Source organism: Microtus oregoni, unplaced genomic scaffold, assembly GCF_018167655.1.
Source record: "Microtus oregoni isolate MIOR12 unplaced genomic scaffold, Mior012 000086F_ref0000336, whole genome shotgun sequence".
Lineage (NCBI taxonomy): Eukaryota > Metazoa > Chordata > Mammalia > Rodentia > Cricetidae > Microtus > Microtus oregoni.
Genome location: NW_024544552.1, coordinates 4,049,014 through 4,071,250, shown reverse-complemented (window position 1 = coordinate 4,071,250; position 22,237 = coordinate 4,049,014). Strand labels below are relative to the sequence as shown.

At 45.9% G+C, this 22,237-nt stretch overlaps 4 non-coding genes and 1 pseudogene across 4 annotated transcripts; 4 read left to right on the top strand and 1 right to left on the bottom strand.

Annotated features, from left to right (window-relative positions):
• Positions 1-503: 503 nt before the first annotated feature.
• On the bottom strand, positions 504-586 carry Trnal-cag. The gene has a single exon. It is a non-coding gene; the product is annotated as a tRNA-Leu (tRNA).
• Positions 587-1,059: 473 nt separating this feature from the next.
• Trnad-guc lies at positions 1,060-1,131 on the top strand. The gene has a single exon. It is a non-coding gene; the product is annotated as a tRNA-Asp (tRNA).
• Positions 1,132-1,553: 422 nt separating this feature from the next.
• On the top strand, positions 1,554-1,625 carry Trnae-cuc. The gene has a single exon. It is a non-coding gene; the product is annotated as a tRNA-Glu (tRNA).
• A 7,664-nt stretch (positions 1,626-9,289) lies between these two features.
• Trnav-cac lies at positions 9,290-9,362 on the top strand. Its single transcript has one exon. It is a non-coding gene; the product is annotated as a tRNA-Val (tRNA).
• Positions 9,363-18,740: 9,378 nt separating this feature from the next.
• LOC121442121 lies at positions 18,741-18,841 on the top strand (annotated as a pseudogene).
• The last annotated feature ends 3,396 nt before the right edge of the window (positions 18,842-22,237 follow it).

The following is a 22,237-nucleotide window of genomic DNA, read 5'->3' as shown; positions in this document are numbered from 1 at the left end:
GAAATTTAGTGTGTAAAGGCTAGTATCAGAAAGTAGTAAGAAAAAATAGTTCTATATGCCAAATAAAGGTGGGAACACTGGATAGCTATCCTGCAGAAGAAGGGTTCGCTCTCACCATTCAACTATATAGTCTGAATAAGGCTTGTACCAGATGTGGAAATCAAGTTGTAAAGGGTCTGGAAAAGGATTCAGCATGAAGTGTAATGGCCTTTCAGCGATGATTGAAAATGGAGAAGCAATGAGGAGAAAACCTAGATATGTTAACGTGGGGTGAGGGGTGATGCTGACGACATTTAAAGCACAATAAAGTAAGGCTTGAGTTTAAAAGGGCTTGGGGATGTACTCAACAGCACCATGTGCCAAGCATTCATAAGAAAAAGGTGCGAGGGAGGGGTGAGGAAGGGAGGAGAATCAATGTAAAATTTGTATTTATGTCTAGGCAGGAAGAGAAAAGAATTGCTAACCTTACAATGAAGAATCCAAAAAAAAAACGAAAACGCATGTGTCAGGAGTGGGATTCGAACCCACGCCTCCAGGGGAGACTGCGACCTGAACGCAGCGCCTTAGACCGCTCGGCCATCCTGACTACCGATCACGGGCTGTAGGTGCGTTCTTGGCAGGGGCAACTTCAACCCGTTCAGTCACCTATCGGTGATTGGATCTGACAACAGGGACGTGTTGACTCCACACTGAAGCTGCCAACCTACCCACAGAAAACAAGCAACCGCCTTCTACTCAGATGGCCACGATGTTCCAAGTCCCCGGAGCTCTGATCTTTTCACAGGCGGGCTGTGTCACACCATCTTCAGTGTAGGAACCAGCACAGCAACAGTACATGCCTGCCAGACATCGCCTCTTCTCCGGAGAAGGCAGGGGGCCAGGGTGGCGGTGGTCACAAAGGGCGGCGTGTCGGGTCCTGGTGGGAGGGGCGTTCTGGCCGCGTCGGGGAGACTTTGGGGTTCGGTGCGGAGGTCGGCGGTGCTTCGGAGGGAGGGTGGCGGGCGCTGCGAAGTGCGTCGGAGATGACCCGCCGTCCTGGCGAGGATACTGCCGTCGTCATCCTCGTTAGTATAGTGGTGAGTATCCCCGCCTGTCACGCGGGAGACCGGGGTTCGATTCCCCGACGGGGAGGCGTGCTATCTTTTTTTTTTTTTTTTTGTGCCCTCTTGGTGTTGTCCCGGCTGCTCCCTGGTTCCTGTGGCCCACGAGGAACAGGCGGAGGCCCGGTTGAGGTTGGCGTGGGTATCGGCTTTGACTTTGAGGTTAGGGCGGTAGTGGGGAGGACCTGATAGGCAACCGTGACACGCAGTTTACGCACCTTTTGCCAAGGTTCAGGGCCGAGGGTGGCCCCGTCTGGCGCCTCTCTGTCCGTGTCACGACTGCACGAAGGACAGAAGAAGGCGCGGGAGGTTTTGAGGCTGTGAGGAGTGGGAGTATCCCCAGGGAATGTGTCTTTGTGTGGCATCGGCTTATGGCTGACCATCAAACAGCTGTATTAGCCGTGAATGTCAAATCATAGTCAGGACTTATTACTGAAGAAGCAGAACTATCACTCCCTGGTGGTCTAGTGGTTAGGATTCGGCGCTCTCACCGCCGCGGCCCGGGTTCGATTCCCGGTCAGGGAAGTGCGTTTTTTTTTTTTTTTTTTGGTCATCATGTTTTCCTTTTCGCCAAATACTTCTCATGGTCCTCATGCTGCCCAGCAACACCTCACCATACAAGGACATTTCTCTTTGCCTTACAATCCTACACATTTTAACGCACTTCCCCGAAATTTACACTTGCACATCTCAGTGTTTCTGCTTCCCTTGGTGCGAAGTTACACAGCCACCATCACACGCGGCGTACACATGCCACTCAAGAGTGCCCAGATCACCTGACCACCCCGCCGGCTCTTAGGTTTGAAAGAATCTCTCAGGACCGTCTCACCTGCTCCTGATGAGCTTTCTATCATCTTCTTGGATGCTGCAAACCAAAGCAGACTGGACAGGCCGTTCGTTGATTTGAGTCTTCTGGGAACTTGATCTTTGAACTCTCTTTGAGTGACTCCAGCTCTTCTCCAAAGCTCCAGGGGATCTCGGTGATTGTAAATCAGAGAGGGCTGAAAACATAGCGTGTGGTTACAGTGCAGCTGCCCAGGACGGACTCTTTCCAAGATCATTTCGTCATCTAAACATTTAACGCCATCAGGTGTGATGTCTTCAGCCTCTAACCAGGAACCTCTGAGTAACTATTGGGAACTATGGCTGGAATGTCAGAAATCTTTGTTGAACGTTTCATAGACGAGGGCGCCAAATGATGAATGGCTTTGGGACTTTTAAAAGCCAGAAACAACCACATCCATTACTAAAACCTTCCCTTTTCCTTTCTTTCCTTTTTTCTTTTTGGATTTTTAAGAGAGGGTTTCTTCGTGTAAAACCTGCTGCACACACACACACAAAAAAAGTGTCTGGCTTTAAAATTCATAAATAAATCATAAAACCAGGCTTCAAAAACCTCTGCAAAAACGAAGACATCGTGCTGACCTCTCCAGCACAGAGTCCCTAGTGCAGATGAACAGCGAGCTGTTTTCTCAACACAGCCACTCTTGCTCCCTTCCAACTGTAGTCCTCAGTGAGCTTAGTGTTACCAACTTCTAACTGGGAGGTGAGCAAACCAGCAAGGGCCTGGATGAGACAGGCACGGTAGTCTGGTGTTCTGTGTTTTACAGTTACACCACTGAGCTCTGACAAGGTCGCAAATGCAAAGAGTCTGTAAATACAACTTTTTTAAAAAGCCTCTTTTTTTTTTTGTCTTTTTTTTTATTCTTTAGAAAAGGAGAAAAAAAAAAAACAAGTTTCCACCTCCTCCCAGCCTCCCATTTCCCTCCCCCTCCTCCCACCCTACGCCCCCTCCTCCCACCCTTCTCCCCCTCCCCCCACTCCTTTCCCCCTCCCTCTCCAGTCCAAAGAGCAGTCAGGGTTTTCTGCCCTATGGTAAGACCTAGGACCTCCCCCCTCCGTCCATATCTAGGAAGGTGAACATCCAAACTGGCTAGGCTCCCACAAAGCCATCACATTACGTAGGATCAAACCCCCGTGCCATTGTCCTTTGCGTCTCATCAGCCCTCATTGTTCACCATGTTCAGAGGGTCCAGTTTTATCCCATGCTTCCTCAGTCACAGTCCAGCTGGTCTTGGTGAGCTCTCAATAGATCAGCTCCACTGTCTCAGTGGGTGGGTGCATCCCTCGTGGTCCCGACTTCTTTGCTCATGTTCTCCCTCCTTCTGCTCCTCATTGGGACCTTGGGAGCTCAGTCCAGTGCTCCAGTGTGGGTCTCTGTCTCTATCTCCATCCATCACCAGATGAAGGTTCTATGATGATATGCAAGATATTCGTCAGTATTGCTCTAGGATAGGGTCATTTCAGGTTCCCTATCCTCAACTGCCCAAGGAACTAACTGGGGACCTCAGCTTGGGCACCTGGGAGCCCCTCTAGGGTCAGGTCTCTTGCCAACCCTAAAGTGGCTCCCTTAACTAAGAATTGTGGTTCCGTGCTCCCCTGTCCAACCTTCCTTTATCCCAATCCTCCTGTTTTCCCAAGGCCCGACCTCCTTCCCTTCTAACTTTTCTCTCCCCATCTCCCCTTACCCCCATCCCACCCCACCCCCAAGATCCCAATTTTCTCCCCGGCAATTTTGTCTACTTCCCTTAGCCAAGAGGATAACTATATCTTTTTCCTTGGGTTCCCCTTCTTACTTAGCTTCTTTAGATTCACCTATTGTAGACTCCGTGACCCTTATTTATGGCTAGAAACCAATTATGAATGAGTACATCCCATGTTCATCTTTTTGGGTCTGGGATACCTCACTCAGGATAGTGTTTTCTATTTCCATCCATTTGCATGCAAAATTCGAGAAGTCATTGTTTTTTACCGCAGCGTAGTACTCTAATGTGTAGATATTCCATACTTTCTTCATCCATTCTTCCATTGAAGGGCATCTAGGTTGTTTCCAGGTTCTGGCTATTACAAATAATACTGCTATGAACATAGTTGAACAAATGTAAAAAGCCTCTTTTTATTAATTCTTTGAGAATTCCCTACAGTGTATCTCAATCATATTTACCCCCAACTCCTCTACAATGCACCCCTTTACCCCTCCCCCAAGCTTATGTTCTTTCCTTTTCATAACCCACTGGGTTCGGTTTGTGCTACCCATACTTTTCTGGGTATGGGGCCGTTTAATGAAACCTGGTCAACTGTACCAGGGACTTCATTCACCCTTTAAGAAAACTGAGTCTCTTTTTCTCAGAAGCTCCCCGGGCAAAGGTGGAGGCTGATGAGCCCCTCATAAATACGATCTTTAAGAGGATTTGTATTGGTATTGCCTTTGTGGAACAGTTGGTTAATGTCCTGACCAGCGGGAAATGAACCGGGGTCCCTGGGCCCTGGAAGAGAGAGGAATGAAGAGAGAGGCAAGAGACACAAGAAATGGACACAAGCTGGGCGGTGGTGGCGCACACCTTTAATCCCAGCACTCGGGAGGCAGAGGCAGGTGGATCTCTGTGAGTTCGAGGCCAGCCTGGTCTACAGAGCTAGTTCCAGGACAGGCTCCAAAGCCACAGAGAAACCCCGTCTCGAAACCCCCCCCCCCAAAAAAAAAGAAATGGACACAAGTCTGGATTCTGATCAAGCTGCCAACTTTATTTTTTCTCAGCAGTGTTATATAGCAAACAGGCAGGGAGGAGGGTAGAATGCTGGAATGTCAGGGCTGGAGGCATCCCCTAGCTGCTAGGAAGAGAAAAGGGGGTGCTGAGAGTCTTAAATATTTACTAACAAGGGAAATAATAATTACTTCTGGTGCCTAGGACCCGCAGGGAGATAAGGGTTACCCTAGGCCCGGAACTTGCCCTACAGAGGCTTCTGAATAGCTTACTTAATTTGTGACTAAGATGGCTATAACCAAATTTGCTTCCAGCAGGTTCGCTCATTTAGCTGTTAAGTCAGGGCCTTAAGGGAGTGTTTTATTTCTTTTGTAGCCTTTAGTTTTTCTGTTCTTTCTTAGGACCCAGAAACTCAACTTCTAATCCAGAGTCTTGTCAATTCTGATTCCCTCAGTGGAGACATTTCCTACCCTACCTCCTCACACATTTAGAGAGTGCAGGCCAAATGCGAGGTTTGTGTGTTTCCCTTTCTTCTTCCTTTCCCCTCTTCCCTCTGTGGTTAGCCAGGGTTCTCTACAGGAACACAACTATAGAATGACTCTCTCTGAATAGAGAAGGGGTTATTAGAATGGCTTACAGCTGTCGACCTGCTACTCCAACAATGGCTGTCTACCAACCAAAAGTCCAAGAATCCAGTAGTTGCTCAGACCACGAGGCCGGATGCCTCCGCTGGACGTCTTTGGTGTAGGCCGGAATCTCAGAGAAGTAGACCCTGATGTCAGTGAAGAAATGCACGTGCCAGCCAGAGTGAGGGCAAGCGGGGAGAGAGAGGGAGAGAGTGAGTGTGTGTGTGTGTGTGTGTGTGTGTGTGTGTGTGTGTGTGCTTCCTTCTCCTGTGTCTTTATGGAGTCCAGATTAAAGGTGGACCTTCCCACCTCAAGAGATCTGGAGTGAAAGTGGGTCTTCCCACTTCAATTATTTAATTAAGGAAATCCATCATAGGTGTACTCAGCCACTTGAATTTTAGTGAACTCTAGATGTAGCTAAGTTGACAACCAAGAATAGCATTCTATCATATTTTATCATATAACATATAATAACATGTATATAGTCACACACATATTACTTTGCTTGTATCTGTCCACACTATTACTCTCTCTTATTCCCACACCCACTCATGGGGAAGTCCTGCCTGGATGAGAACTTACTATGTAGGCCAGGCTGGCCTCAAACTAGAGGCAATTATCCTGCCCTTTGCTTCTGTCTCCTAAGTGCTGGCTACCATGTTCAGCTAATTCCATTAATTTTTCACAGCAGACATTAAAACAACGAAGAGGGAACAAGAGTGATTTGGGGACAATTTGGAAGGGTTTAGGGGCAGCAAACATTCAGCCTCTATCCTCTTAGAGTCCCCTCTGGGACCTGAGAACTAAACTGACATAAAATATATCTACTGTTGGAATGCACAAAATGCCAGACACATTGCACACAGCACGGGGCCCTTCCTGAGAAAATGAGAACGCAAAGGAGCAGTTACAGTCAGACAGAAGAACCTCAAGAAGGACTTAGAATGTCTTTCTTCCTTATTTTCTGTCAATGAAGCCTCCGGCAGCCAATGTGCTAGACCCACAAGCATCTCCAAATACCCAGGTATATCTAAAAACTACTAGAGCATACTCGAAGAGGGGCACCACAGCTCACACCTGCAATCCTAGCACTTGGGATGCAGAGGCATCTGGATTAGGAGGTCAAGGCCATCTTTGGCTACCTATCAAGATGGAGGCCAGCCTAGACTACGTAAGACCTCATTTCAGAAAAACTAAAGCAAACAAACAAAAATATTCAAACTAGTCCTGCAAAGTTTTCCCAGAGTGCACTATGTAAAAATATTTATTACGCCGTCCTGGTGGTCTAGTGGCTAGGGTTCATGACTGTCAGCACTGTGGTGGTCTGGGGTTAATTCTTGGTTAGGAAATCTTGCTTTTACATCTAGCCAATATTATAACCACCAGACAAATATTCCACAGTCCTCCGTTCTATTTGTCAAAGTCTGGTACACTTTTCAGACATCCTGAATTGCTCGACGCCGACCACAGGTGAAGCTCAGTGAGGAGCTGTCACGGTTGCCATGGACCCTGATGCTCTCAGAACCTTACTTTTGCTTGACTCATTATAGTTCATTTCACACATAAAGTTGATTATGGGTAGACATGTGTCCTCATTCCTCTGCCCCACCCCCTTCTCTCAGATGAAATGAATTGAGAATGACCCCATTCCTAAAATATGTAAATTAAGCGTGCTGATTGGGCTCCCTAACTGGGCTACCTGAGAAGAACCGTCAAAGTGGAGACAGCAGTGGAGCTGATGGCATTACCCACGCGGTCCAAACCTGGAACACACCTGCTCTTAGAGGCCCAAAGAACGTAGTAAATACCGATGTCGCGAATATTTCGGCACGGGTGTGTGGGTTCACGCGGGACAGAGAAATGAAGACCCGGAGACACATGGAATATGAACTTAACTAGATTTCCATATCTCAGAACAAACTGATATAAGCTGCTAAGAATACAATGCCAGGTGCAAATACCTAACTCACGAGGTACCATGGTTTTCCTGGTTTCCCTTAAACCAAGTTTTGCATAGGCTTTGTGTCCATGGGAAACATAGGGCAACAAAAGGTATTTGTGACACAAAGGAAGCCTAGGCCATGTGAAAACTCCGGAGTCAGGTTAGGTGTAACCCAGCAGGTTTCATGGCTAGGGGAGGTTGCTGGCGATGTTTCCGGCACTATCGGGACATTCTATCACATACAGAGAAGGAAGCGGGGGAAGGAGGATCTGCATCCTATTAAAACCATGTACGTTAATCCAATCTTTCTGTATGAATTCCTTTTCCTGTTTAGTTGTTTGTTTATTGAGACAGGCTTTCTCTGTGTCTCTCTGGCTGTCCTGGAACTTGTTCTGTAGATCAGAGCTGTCCTTGAACTCAAAGATCTGCCTGTCCCTGCCTCCTGAGTCCTGGGATTAAAAGTATACACTACCACCATCTGGCTCTATGTTGATTTCTAACGTGTAAATGTCCCCAGCAGAGTGGGTTAAGCAATCCCAAACAGGCAGGTCCAATGGGAACTCGTAGACATCCACTGACCTTTTCCTCCTGGGTACTGGGAGTTAAGACTTGGGCAAAGGAGTCTGTCCTTTTGTTTGCTTTCTCAGAGTTTGGATTTAAAGTTTAGATGGGCCACAAACCCCACATTTTCTTGCCTTAGAATTCCTGAGTGCTAAGGTTAAAAATGTGATCACTGTAAATTTGAGCTAATTTAAAAAATAAATACATTGTAGCTGGCCTGGCAGATCTCTGTGAGTTTGAGGCCTACCTACCTGATCTACAAGGGCTAGTTCCAGGACAGGCTCCAAAGCTACAGCAAAACCCTGTAAAAAAACAACACACTGTAAAATAAAACCCAATATAGGAGATTAGAGACATCTTTAATCCCATCACTTGGGAGGCAAAGGCAGGCATAGTCTATAAATCAAGTTCCAGGACAGCCAGGGCAGCATAGAGGGACCCAGCTTCAAAACAAAACAAAAAGAAAAGTCCAGATAAAACAGAGGCCAACAACTAGAAAATCGAGAGCACTTTGTGGGTATTAAATGCTGTAATTACACAACATAGGTAACAGGTAAAATTCAAACTATTGAAGTTTATTTTTAATTAAAAATATGTTAGGGGTGTGTGTGTGTGTGTGTGTGTGTGTGTGAGAGAGAGAGAGAGAGAGAGAGAGAGAGAGAGAGAGAGAGAGAGAGATTGGTTTACATAGCACAGACGAGGGTGTTGTTCTCTACAGCAGGACTGCCTCAAGTCCCTCTCCTCCAGCTGCGCAGTGGTTAAGTACTAAGGTCAAGAATGTCATCGACGAGTACTTCACATAAACCTTTTGACTCATTAAAAAAATAAATAAATAAATAAATAAACAAATAAATAAATAAATAAAAACCTACGCCGGGCGCTGGTGGCGCACGCCTTTAAACCCAGCACTCGGGAGGCAGACGCAGGCGGAACTCTGTGAGTTCGAGACCAGCCTGGTCTACAAGCGCTAGTTCCAGGACAGGCTCCAAAACCACAGAGAAACTCTGTCTCAAAACAAAACAAAAAAAAAAAAAAAGCTAAACGAGAAAGCCTGAAAATGCTTTCAATTTAGACATAGGATAAACGTAAGATGCATTTTCATTGTTTTGGGCCTGAGCTTACAACGTCCTTCTTGCCAAGGCCCTCACCTGAATGGCTTCCTGCCTGATGACCGACCGGTCCGTTTTTTCTCCAGTCCCGCGGCACAGCAGATGCTGGGCGCCAGGGGGCGCCCTAAATTAATCAATTCCTGGAGCTCCTCGGGATCTGGAAAAGCGTGGGTGCTTACGGAAGCCGAGAACAGCTCCTCCTGTGGCCTCGAGGTCCTGGGGTCCTTAATCTCGCTGGCAGTTTTCTTTGGAGCTACCACGTATCTCCATGGGTGAATGTCATCTAGCCTCAGAGTGGAACCTGCCTGATTTCAGAAGTCGATTGACTGGGTTGAATTTAAAAACGGAGTCAGCAAACAATAAATTCACTCCAAATGTAGCCTGCTTACAAGGCCAGCGCCACCAGCCAGTTTCCGTAGTGTAGTGGTTATCACGTTCGCCTCACACGCGAAAGGTCCCCGGTTCGAAACCGGGCGGAAACAGCTGGTCAATTTCTTTCTTTCTTTTTTTTTTTGTCTTTTCACTCTGGTAGAAGGATCATCTTGGGGAAAAGAACCCAATCAATTCACAATGAAATCCCCACGTCTCCGGGGCCCTACGAGGATTGGAGCATTTGCAATGACAATTACACGAAGAAAGGCAGGTTGGTGGCGGTGAGCTGGTCCTTTCAGGGCATCGACACATAAGGTGGATTTTGTTTCTTCAGCGAGAGATCCGTAGGTACTTGTGTTGCCCTTCAGTTTCTGGATCGTGTCTTCCAGAAGGCGCCGTGGACACACTGAGAGCCAGAAACACGCTGCTCGGTGCGTGGAGTCAAGTCTGACTTCTGCCCCCCGGAGGAAGGGCTCTAGTTTCTTCAGGGGGATTGCCTCGTGTCCCTCTCCTCCAGAGTTTATAACCTGTACTGAGATCCAAACCCCCTCCCCCGATATATATATATTAAATCTTGCTTTATAATGCGGTTTGATTAACCTTCATTTAGCAGAGACGCTCCCATCTCTATTATTTACACCTGTCTTTACTGTCGGTGGTTTTGGTTGTTATAAGATGACACCATCCGGTTCTTGGACATAAAAATTACTTTTCTCTCTCCCTCTTCACAGTCTCTTTCCACAAGGAATCTTAATGTCCTTGGTTCTAAATCAGTTTGAAACATTTTGTTGTTGTTGTTGTTTTTCAAGACAGGGTTTCTCTGTAGCTTTGGAGCCTGTCCTGGAACTAGCTCTAGTCGACCAAGCCGGCCTTAAACTCACAAAGACCTCCCGAGTGCTGGGATATATTTCCTTACATTAATATATATATATATATATATATATATATATATATATATATATATATATATATATATATAAAGGGTCAGAAGGGAAATAACTGATTCAGCTGTCAGAGAGCTCTTGCCGAGGACCCAGGTGGGTCTGCTATCAACACCAGCTGGCTCACAATCACCTGGAGCTCCAATTCCTGAGGATTTGACACCTTCTGTCCTGCAGGTAGTTAGTTGTACATACATACACAAAAAAAATAAGTTTATGGAGCTGGCCATTGGTGTCGCACACCTTTAATCCCAGCTTTCAAGCAACAGAGGCAGGCCAACTCTGAGTTCTACAGATAAATAGTCCAAGAATAAGAATATAAGAATATAGAAATGTAGAGTCAAGAAATAAGAATGTAAGAGTAAAGAAATATAAGGTTGTAAGCCTAGGAGATGAGAACTGTCAGCAGCTTTCTGAGCAGCGTAAGGATTAACCATTAGCAGTGGGGTACTGGGCTTTACAACTGGCTGCTCTGTTTACACCAGGGAAGTAGCCGTCTACAAACTGAGGGTCAGCTCTGCAAACGGAGGGTCAGATTTTAGATAAGCCTCTGGCCACTCATGACCAGAAATTAATGCAAGCTGAGTTAACTTTTAAATGATGGGATGTACGTGACTTTTGACTTTTTGGTTTTATGTCGTCCCATACCCTTCCCTGCTATGTGGAACTGACGGTGCCAGGGGAGGTGCAGAGCCTTGGTAAACACTATCCAGGAATGCCAGGGAAAAACAGTAGATTAAATACAAACACTAGTCTAACTGAAAAACTCTGTTAATGGAAATTGCAAAGAAGGGCAATTTGTGTCTGAGTTTTACCTTGAGGTTGTAAAACCTCTTTCGTTATTGCCTAGTGCTTGCTATAAAAGGAGGAGTTCAAAAACTGGCCTTTGCCACACACAGCCTTACAGATCCATCTCTGGCTGTGGTCTCAGCTAGATGATAAGCTTTTTGTGCCCCGTGGAGATTTATTTTTTTAATTTTTAATTTTTTTCCTGGAAAAAAGTTTGCTTCTGGTTTATTAGACTTCGGTGGTCTGTCCCCATCTTTGTGCGACCCCCATGGACCCAACACAGAGTGAGTCCCAGGACAGCCAGGGCTACACAGAGAAACTCTATATCTCATAATAATAATAATAATAATAATAATTAATAATAATAATGTTTATGAAAGAATAATGCCCATGGCTCGAGAGAGATGCAGTCAATATGAACAGTATAGAGCTGCTGCCGTGTGGCTGCTGGGAACCAAGCCCAGTCCCAAGGAAGAGCAACCAGGCAAACAATGCTCTTAATACAGTTTCCCCCTTTTCTTTTCTTTTTTATTTTTTTTTATTTTTTTTTTTTTTTCTTTTCTTTTTTAAAAATAGGGTCTAACGCCGGGCGATGGTGGCGCACGCCTTTAATCCCAGCACTTGGGAGGCAGAGGCAGGTGGATCTCTGTGAGTTTGAGACCAGCCTGGTCTACAGAGCTAGTTCCAGGACAGGCTCCAAAGCCACAGAGAAACCCCGTCTCGAAAAACCAAAACCAAAAACAAAACAAAAAAAAAAAAAAACAAAAAAAAAATAGGGTCTTACTATGTATCTCTGGCTGGCCTGAAATTCTCTATGTACACCAGGAGGGCCTCAAATTCACAGAAATCTGCTTGCTTCTGCCTCCCTAGTGTTGGGATTAAAGATGTATGCTTCTCTACCTGGACGTTTTTAATTTTGCTCCATCTATACTTAAAAATTCACTCATCCAAAATTGAAGACGTAGTTCTGGGCAGTTGTGGTATACGCCTTTAATCTTAGCACTCAGAAAACAGAGGCAGGCAGATCTCTGTGAGTTCGAGGCCAGACCAGTCGACAAAGCAAGTTCCAGGACAGGCTCCAAAACTATGGAGAAACCTTGTCTCAAAAAAGAAAACAGAAAACAAAACTGAAGGATGATACAGAACACAGGGTTTCACACTGTGGTCTGTACTGGCCTTGAACCCGAGGCAATACTCCTGCATCAGCCACCTGAGTTTTTGTTTTGTATATCCCTTTTTAACAAATTTTTTATTTAATGCCAAGTACATGATGGCCTACTGTTATCGTCAGGGCAAAGCATTCCAAAACACAGTGAAAAACCACATCCTGGGGATCAGAAAGAAAGAGCTCACCATTGTGCAGCATTCTGAGTCTGCTCATCACCCCGAGTTCCAGCGAGGAAGGAGGAGGATTGAGCTGCAATTGAACCTGGACCAGAAATCATACACTAACCTAAAACCTGGCCCTGAACTTGACCCACAATCTTAGGCAAAATAACAACCCCCCATGTATCCATGTATTAAGTCATGAGTATGTTGCCTAATGTTGTACTATGTGTTGGATGTGGTTTAAGTATGTGTCCCCAAATGTTTGTGTGCTAGAAGCTATAAGCAGTAGAGCCCGTTGTGGCTCTGCTGAGGTGAGAACACAGCCCTGACGGAACCAGAGAGACAGCTCAGTGGTTAAAGCTGCTCTTCCAGACGATCCCAGCACCCGCAGTGAAACTCATCCCACCCGCTCGTCTGGCTTCCCTGAGCACCAGACACCCAGCTTGTGTAGACATATGCATACAGGCAAAACACCTGTACACATAAAAATCAATTAAAAATAAAAGTAGAGCCCAATAAGTAAGTTAACCCATGCATTATAACTGTGTTCCTGCATATATGTGTGTGCCCAAGACACACACACACACAGAGCTGGTAGAAAGTGCCTAGATCATTGGAGCTGCTTTCATCATGAATGTAGCTCTTGAGGTAGTTATTCTTCTAAAAAGTCTAGCCCATCACTTCCCTCGGCTTCTGGATCTCTCCACCTGTCTCCTTTCTCATCATGTGGTCCTCACCAGAGAACTAACACTTGACTGCGCTTGATACTGGACCATTGACCTCCAAATGTGAGCTAAATAAACGTTGCTTTGTACCCCGTATGGTATTTTCTTCTATTAAGAGGCAATGTCATAGTACACATAGCATGTAGCACAGACTTTGAGGTCGAAGATTTATTGAGGCTGGCTTATGCCCTTCTAACAGGAAGAAAGCAAATAAGCGGTTGCAACAACTAGTAACAAAGGAAGCCAACCGAAACCAGAGGGATGTCTTGTGTGGTGGCTTCCCAGACGAGTTTGGGGCTGGCCTGGGTTGCAAAGCATTTCTAGAAAGCACGAGACGAAACTGTGGACCTGAGGCCTCGCAGGCCACTTGGCCCATCCCCAACTTCCGGTTCGTGGGGCGGGGGGGGGGGGGGGGGGCGGTTTGACTGCCCCGCCTCATCCCCTCCCCCCCTCCGGCCGCCCGGCCTCCCTGCCCGGTCCCACGGTCCCTTTAGAGCTTTCTGGGTAGTCCAGGGTGAGTCACGGAAAAGGAGGGGGGGGGGGCTATTGGGGGAGGGCTAAGCTCATTTCTGGAAAGGGGGACCGGATGTGACTCTCGGGGGCAAGTCCATCCTCTCTGTGGCCGGAGCTGTGGTCAGAAGAACCCCAAGACCTCGCAAGGGAAAAGGGTATTTTCGTTTCAACTGAGTTCCCGTCACTCCTGTCTAATTTCCCCTCCCCTGCTGTCCCGCCCAAGACAGGGTTTCATCTCTGTAGACGTGAAGACCAGGCTGGCCTCGAACTCAAAAATACATCTGAGTGTTGTAATTGCAATGGTGCACCCCACTCCCACCCCCTGCCTGGCCCAACAGTTCAACAGTTAATTTTGGAATATTATCTCTCATTAAGTAACTTTTTTAAGTTTTTTGTTGTTGTTGTTGTTTTGTTTCTGTCTTTTAGAAAGGGTTTCTTTGTGCTCTGCAGACCAGACTGGCCTTAGACTCAGAGATCTGCCTGTTTCTGCCTCCCGAGTGCTGGAATTAAACGCGTGCAGGATCACGCCTGAACTTTTAGAATCTTTAATTCACTAATGTCAACTTTGAAATCATAAGCGGTCAAATGACTCTGATCACGCCTCTAGAACAATATTGTTTACATGTTTTCTAAGCAACCATTTGAGATACAACTTCAGGTCTATGTTAACAGCTTATGTTAAGATACTTATTTGTGACTCTGCCTGGAGGAGTCCATACGAACACTTAGGTGTCTTACTCTTCCCTGTCTCTCTTTCTTTTCATCTTCACGTTAAAATGAAGAGATGGCAAGTACTGATGCTTATCCTCCTGCCTCCACCTCCTGAGTGCTGGTATTGACTGCAGGTATAAACACCACCTTGTTTAATACAGACATTGAAAGACGGAGAGGAGTTTAGGAAAAAGACAGCACACACCTTACAAACCTGATTGTGGGTAAGGCTTCTCAAAAAAGAAAGACCAGACATTCAATTGTAGTCACTAGTAACTTCCAGTCGTTACCTTGTATCTTGGCTATTTCTGTGTATTCACTTGTGCAATGGAGTCTGCATCTCCTTGGGAGACACTGACTAAGAAGGAAATGACACCGGTTTCGTTTGACAAAATGACACATCTTCCTCTTTGTTCTCTTGGGATGCACTTAGAATCCACCATCCTGGACATGAGAAGTAAAACGCCCCGATGGTAAAATAGTTCAATAAAATTAATTTTAAAAGCAAGATATTGTCTGAGAAGTCACATGTTCGTGATCCTGCTTACAACCTCAGCTGGGAAGCAGCCAACACCTTGCTTTTCCCTGTCACAAAGTGGAGGGCGGGGCAGCCAATTCAGCCAATTCACAGACAAGGAGTCTGGAAGGACCCTGTGAGACACGCGTGCTGGGGTCTGAAATGGGGGAAAGGGTGAGCTGCATATGTGACAACATGCTGTTGTAATGTATATTATAACCAGCATAATTTACAGTCACATGGATGGGCAGTTCCAGACGATTCCAGTCCCTGAGCTATCATCAACCTGGAGCCACCAAGTCTTCCCAGCTCAAGGGTCAGTGATCTGGACTTGGGGGCAGAGACAACGCATCCCTACTGTTGCCCCCTCCCACCCTTTTGGTTTTTTAACAGAGGGTTGTTTTGTTTTGTTTTGCTTGCTTGCTTTTTGTTTTTCGAGACAGGGTTTCTCTGTGTAACAGTCCTGGCTGTCCTGGAACTCGCTTTGTAGACCAGGCTGGCCTCGAACTCACTGAGATCCACCTGCCTCTGCCTCCCAACTGCTAGAATTAAAGGCATGTGCCACCACTGCCCAATTTTTTTTTTGTTGTTACCTCCAGAGTTTTGCTACACACCCCAAGCCTACTTGGGGTGTTTCCACTTCTACCTCCTGCTTTCAGGGTTCTTTAAATGTCCTGTATTTATTTATTTATTCAGGTTTTTTTGAGACAGGGTCTCTCTGTATAGTCCTGGTTGTCTTGGAACTATGAGGACCAGGCTGGCTTGGTATCTATTTTTTTAAAGTTATGAGCTCCCTTCTGGCAAAGTCCTGGAATAGTACCAGATACAACATGGCTTGTATATTGGTTATTTTTCTCAGCACTGTGAGAAAATACTGGACAGAAGCAGCTTATGGAAATGGACAGCCCTGGGGTGGAGGCTCCCCATGACACTATACTTGGGACGACTCTGGAATGGAAGCTACCCTCATGATACCATAGCTGGGACAGCCCTGGGGTGGAGGCTCCCCCAGGATACTCTTCCTGGCTCTGAGAAATCATCTTCACCTAGACATCAGTGTTTTTCCCTAGGGCAGTGCTTTCAGTGTACAGTGTCACCAGCTAATATATTAATCACATCTTTCTAAGCAAAGATAATAGGAATTTGTACTTATTTGAAGCCAAGAGTCTTTTCTCATTCTGAGCATTCTGAGTTGAGTAATTTAGATTTTGGCTCTCAGGGTTTTTTTTTTTTTTTAGCAGGGGAGAGGAGTTGAGACAGGGTTTCTCTATAGCTTTGGAGCCTGTCCTGAAACTTGCTCACTTGCTCTGTAGACCAGGCTGGCCTCGAACTCACAAAGATCCGCCTGCCCTACCACCTGAGTGCTGGGATTAGAGGCATGCACCACCACTGCCTGGTTTAGCATTTATGTGCTTATCGCCCCACATAAATTTAATTTTGCCCTCGACTCTCTGCTGCTCTGTTTCTCAGGATGTTCCCACCATGTCTTCCTGTTCCTGACACTAGTACTCACATAATTTAAGGACTGTGGTGAGCGGGGCGAGGTGGCATGCCTGCAATTCTAGCACAGGGAGGTTAAGGTCTGTGTGGTTGTGTCCAGACTCTTCAAAACGTGTTATGGTACAATGTATCACAACTCAGGGATATATAACTTGGATCATAGCCAACTCTTCTTTCAAAAAATATTCTTTTGTGAGCTAGACATGGCGGTACGGGCCTTTATCTTAGCACTCGGGAGGCAGAGGTGGGCAGATCTCTGAATTTGAAACCAGCCTGGTCTACAATACTAGTTCCAGGACAGCCTGGGCTACACAAGAAACCCTGTCTCGTAGGAAATATTTTTGTTGTTGTTCAAAGGATTCCAGGTATTGTAACACATACCTGTAACCCCCGAACTCAGGAATCTGAGGCAGGAGGGACTGCTCTGAGTTTGGAGCTCTCTCAAAGAAGGAGGAGAAGAAAAAAAAGAGAAATGGCTTTTTAAAAAGTTATTCTTTTTATAATTTACTTATTTGCATTTTATGTACATTGGCGTTTTGCCTGCATGTATGTCTGTGTGAAGGTGTCGGATCCCCTGGAACAGGAGTTACAGACAGTTGTGAGCTGCCATGTGGGTGCTGGGAATTGAACCCTGGTCCTCTGGAAAAACAGCCAGTGCCCTTCACGGTTGAGCAATCTCTTCAACCCTTACAAATTATTCTTACGGGGATGGAGAGATGGCTCAGAGGTTAAGAGCATTGCCTCCTCTTCCAAAGGTCCTGAGTTCAATTCCCAGCAACCACATGGTGGCTCACAACCATCTCTAATGCCCTCTTCTGGCCATACACACACACAGAATATTGTATACATAATAAATAAATATTTTAAAAAAATTATTCTTACGGCTGGAGATGCAGTTCAGTTGGTGTAATGACCTAGTGCTTGGAAGGTGGAGGTCGGAGGGGTGGGATTTCAGCGTCACCCTTGGCTATCCAGTGAGTTCAAGGGCAGCCTGCCACACACCAGACCCTGCCACACCTTACAGGAGGCAGTTCTCTCTTTCCACCACATGGGTCCAAGGATCAAACCCAGGCTGTCGGGCTTGGTGGTAAGCACCTTTACTCACGTGGCCATCTCACTGGCCCAGGAAAAGCAATTTCCAAAAGAAGCTAAAAAGGATGGAGGATGTATCTCAGTGATCGAGTGCTGCCTAGCATGTGCCAAACCTGGGTTCAATCCCTGGTACTCACAAAATCAATAAAAACAATAATACAGAAAATAATAATAAAAATAATTCCAAGTGCTGGGATTAGTGATGTGCGCCACCACAACCAGCAGTTTCTGTAATTTTTAAAAAATGGTAGAAATAGTTTCTGAAGATAAAGACGAGGAAGGGGCTTCCAAGAATGGAGGTGAGCCTGAGAGCTCAGCAGGCCCAAGCTAAAAGCCAGGGTCTGTGATTCTTAGATGTTAACTCACCTCTTCACACTAGATGCACGGACCAGTTTTGTTCAGCTGATTTTTCTATTTTTGAAAATCCATTTAATGTAGATTTTTTTTCAATTTAAAAAAAAATTTTCTTCCTCCAACTGAGTGTGTCACACTTGTGACCCAATCCCATTGCTCAGGAGGTGGAGGCAGGAGGACCTGGAATTTAAGGCCAGGCTCTGCTACTCTGGAAGTTCAAGGTTAGTCTGAGCTACGTGGTACCGTCTGCGATACACACTCTTTCTGTTTTGCCTCTTCATTAATTCTAATGTAGTTTCTGCCATCTCCTCTATTTCCTTGAGTAGTTCGGCTAAAAAAAAAAAAACTACCAGTTTTGTTTTTGTTATTGTATACACACACACACAAACACAAGAGAGGAGAGAGAGAGATTTTAATTGCAATGTCCAGTAGGGGGCGCCGTAGTCTCAGAGAAGAAAACTAATATGGCTGTTGAACTTAGAGGTGTTTTTTTTTTGTTTTGTTTTGTTTTTTTTTTTTTTTTTTTTTTTTTGGTTTTTCTCTGTGGTTTTGGAGCCTGTCCTGGAACTAGCTCTTGTAGACCAGGCTGGTCTCGAACTCACAGAGATCCGCCTGCCTCTGCCTCCCGAGTGCTGGGATTAAAGGCGTGCGCCACCACCGCTCGGCCCTTGGAGGTGTTTTGTGACTGAAGCTTTTACATTTGTAGCCATGCATCATTTCTGACCTTATTGTGTACAAAACTATTTCCGTTTTTATGGGGAAATCTACAAAACCCAGGTCTCCCCTCCAGCACCTTTTTACCATCTGGACCAGGGAGGTAGGATGCAGGGCTCCTTGGAGCTACTTGGGAGAAATCTTGGAGGGTTGACAACATACTAGAGATAATGGTTCAAGTGGTCCAAACCGTGTGGTAGGGGAAATAGATGCCTAAGTCTTTAACAATAACTGCTTATTCATCATTTTTGGGTTCATATTTTTGCCAAGGGGAGGAAATACATTAAAAGTTCAAGCTGTATGCTCCTGTCACAGGGGTGAGCCATAGCACAGAACAATACAGAGAAGATCAGCATGGCCCCTGTGCAAGACTGCCATACAAACATGAAGCATTCCGTATTTTGAAAATAAACTTTTTTTTTTTTAAGACAGGGTTTCTCTGTGTAACATCTCTGGCTGTCCTGGAACTCACTCTGTAGACTAGGCTGGCCTCGAATTTACAGAGATCCACCTGCCTCTGCTTCCCAAATGCTGGATTAAAGGCATGTGCCACTACTGCCTGGCAAAGTTCATGTTTTAAGCTGAGTGTGCACATGCATGCACAGCTCCAGTGCTTGGAAGGTCGAGGCAGGGGGATTAGAAGTTGAAGGTCATCTCCAGCCCATAGCTACACAGGAAATTGAGCCAGCTTAGACTAGAGATCCTGTTTTCTGTGGGAAGTCCAAGTCTCCTACTTTGGGCTACTGTGAATTAGATAAACCACAGTGGTAGTGCTGTGTTATTTGGAGCGCTAATCACTCTAGCAAGCCCAGGTTCCATCCACAGACCTGCCAGAGGACGTTCATAGGTCTGTGAAAAGCAGTTTTCCAAAGCTGACTCTTTGATTCTACAACCTTGTTTCCTAGTGTACACTACAGAGCACGCTCACATGCAAAGTGACTCGTGAACAGTGGCATTGCTGCCTTGTCTCTGCGAGATCATGGGAGAAGCCTCAGTGTTGAGTATGCAAAGTTGATGCATGCATCATGAGTGTGGTCCACACAGTTATGAAGAGATCCACCTGCCTCTGCCTCCTGTGCTGGGATGAAAGGTGTGCACCGGACCCAGCCCATCCCTCTGGGTATTCTTAAGCCAATAACAATGTTAAAATTATTGAAGCCTCCTTGTATCAAATGTCTACCACAGCATGTTATGCATAGTTAAACTAAGAAGTAGGACTGCCTTCACTTTCCATTCAAGGTCACGGAGGCCTGGGCAGATGAACTTTTTTTTTTTTTGCTTTTTCGAGACAGGGTTTCTCTGTGGCTTTGGAGCCTGTCCTGGAACTAGCTCTGTAGACCAGGCTGGTCTCGAACTCACACAGATCCGCCTGCCTCTGCCTCCCGAGTGCTGGGATTAAAGGCGTGCGCCACCATCGCCCGGCTGGGCAGATGAACTTATTATTCCCTAAGAAAGGCCTCAGATTCCAAGCACATCTAGAATTTCACCCAGATAGTTTGGCTCCAGGATGAACACTAGTGGCTGTCCTCACTTAGCTCCAAGTTTACACACTGTCCACAGCACCAAGGAAAACCATCTTCATAGCAGGTAACAAAGACAGAAGCTCCCAGAGGAACCATGGGTGCAGAGCTGTCAAAATGGATGTTCTAGAGCAGAGACAGTCCTTCGTCCTAAACTAACTTCTTTCTCTCCCATCACTCTAGAGCGCCATGAGAATCCCAGGGACAAAGCACACAGGTGCTTTCCTATGTCACACTACCCAGCAGTTAACTGTGAGAGCCTAACAAGGGCTGTTTTTACCCCACTATCTAGAAGGGTCACAAGTGTCCTTATGAGGGGTGTGTTGGATGGGATAAAGATTTTAGGAGAAGAAAGAACTAGCAATTATCTCCCCCTGAATTTTGGAGGCAGAGTCTCAAGTAAGCCAAGCTAGCCCCAAACTTGTAGCAATCCTCCTGCTTCAGCATTTCAAGTGCTGGGATTATAGGTGTCAGGTACCACAAGCAGTTTGCTTTCTTTAAAAAAAAAAAAAAAGATTTTATTTTTAATCATATGTATGGGTTGGGTGGCTGTGTCTGAAGAGGGGGTCAGATTCCATGTAGCTTATGAGTTATGAGCCGTGGCTGCTGGGAACCTGAACTTGGGTCCACTGCAAGGGCAGCAAACATTCATCACTGAGCCATCCTCCAGCTCCCTTGCTCCCTCCACACTTCCTTTTTTTATTTATTTTATTTTTATTTTTATTTTTTTTGGATTTTTTTCGAGATAGAATTTCTCCGTAGCTTTTTGGTTCCTATCCTGGAACTAGCTCTTGTAGACCAGGCTGGCCTCTAACTCACAGAGATCTGCCTGCCTCTGCCTCCCGAGTGCTGGGATTAAAGGCGTGCGCCACCACCACCCGGCTACACACTTCCTTTTTTTAAACCAGATTTATTAATTATGTAATGGTTTCACTGTGACATTTTCATACATGTCCATATTCTGATCTTATCCTCTTATCCCTCCCAATAAACCTCCCTCTGCCCCCCCCAACAAGTCCCCCTGCCACGTTATAGGGATGTTTGTTGTTTGTTTGTTGAGATAAGGTCTCATTGTGTGGCCCTGGCTGGCCTGGAACTCACTATGTAGACTTGGCTGACTTCAAATTCACAGAGACACATCTGCCTCTGTCTCCTAAGTGCTGGGATGAAAGGCACCACCATGCCCTGGTGTGCGTGTGAATGTGTATGTCCTACTGAGCTCAGGGTTGCTCGCATGAGTGGGAGGTAACCCACCAGTGGCTGGCTACAACACTAAAGAAAAAGGTCGTGCCCTTCTCCAGCAACCATTAACTGCCAATGACTCCATGTAAAGGGTGGAGCCTTGAGAGCCCCTCCCCCAGCAACTGTTAACTGCCTATATAGCCCGGAGAGGTGTGGGCCTTGTGAGTCCTTCATATATTTATATTGGTTTTTTGAGACAGGGTTTCTCTGTAGCTTTGGAGCGTGTCCTGGAACTAGCTCTTGTAGACCAGACTGGCCTCGAATCCATAGAGATTCACCTGCCTGTGCCTCCAGAGTGCTGGGATTAAAGGCATGCACCATCACCGCCCGGTCTCTCCCAAAGGCTACATAGCTCAGGCTGATCTTGAACTTGAGATCCACTTGCCTCTGCTTCCTGAATACTGGGATCACAGGGATGCCCTGCCATATCTGGCTCTGAAGTACCTATTTCTTTGGACTTGTTTCTTTTCTTCTTTTTTAAAAAACTTGAGGCTATATAACTGACAAGCGCTCTTTAGTTCTAAGACCCCAGTAGATGAGTCAATCGGTTTAACAGGAATTTGGGGGAGTCTCAGAGGGTTTCTCAGTTTTACATCTAGCAGATTTAGGCACCATCACTTGATCCTCCCAAACCTGGTACTTTAATCTTACATTGTCATCACCCCCGCTCAGTTTCCCACCGTAGGTCCCGATTTGCCGTATCCTAACCGACACCATGAACCTATGTTCTTAGGTTCTGTGATTGTGGACTGATGGAGGAGACAGGAGTCGTTTAAGGACCAAGACGAGACGTACATTTCCTTCTGGGAGCAAACAAGTTGGTGGCTTCCTATTTGTTATTCTGTAAACAGTGTCTTGGCTGTGTTCAGTTCCCACTGTGCGCTTACAACGTCTGGATAGTTCATTCATTTTATCCTGCACTGTACGAAGTAGGCCATCTCCACAGTATGTAATGATAGCTGTTTATCGAAGGGACGCCAGGGGCTTAAGCCATATAATACCATGTTAAATAAGGACCCATCCTGTTCCTAATTCTAC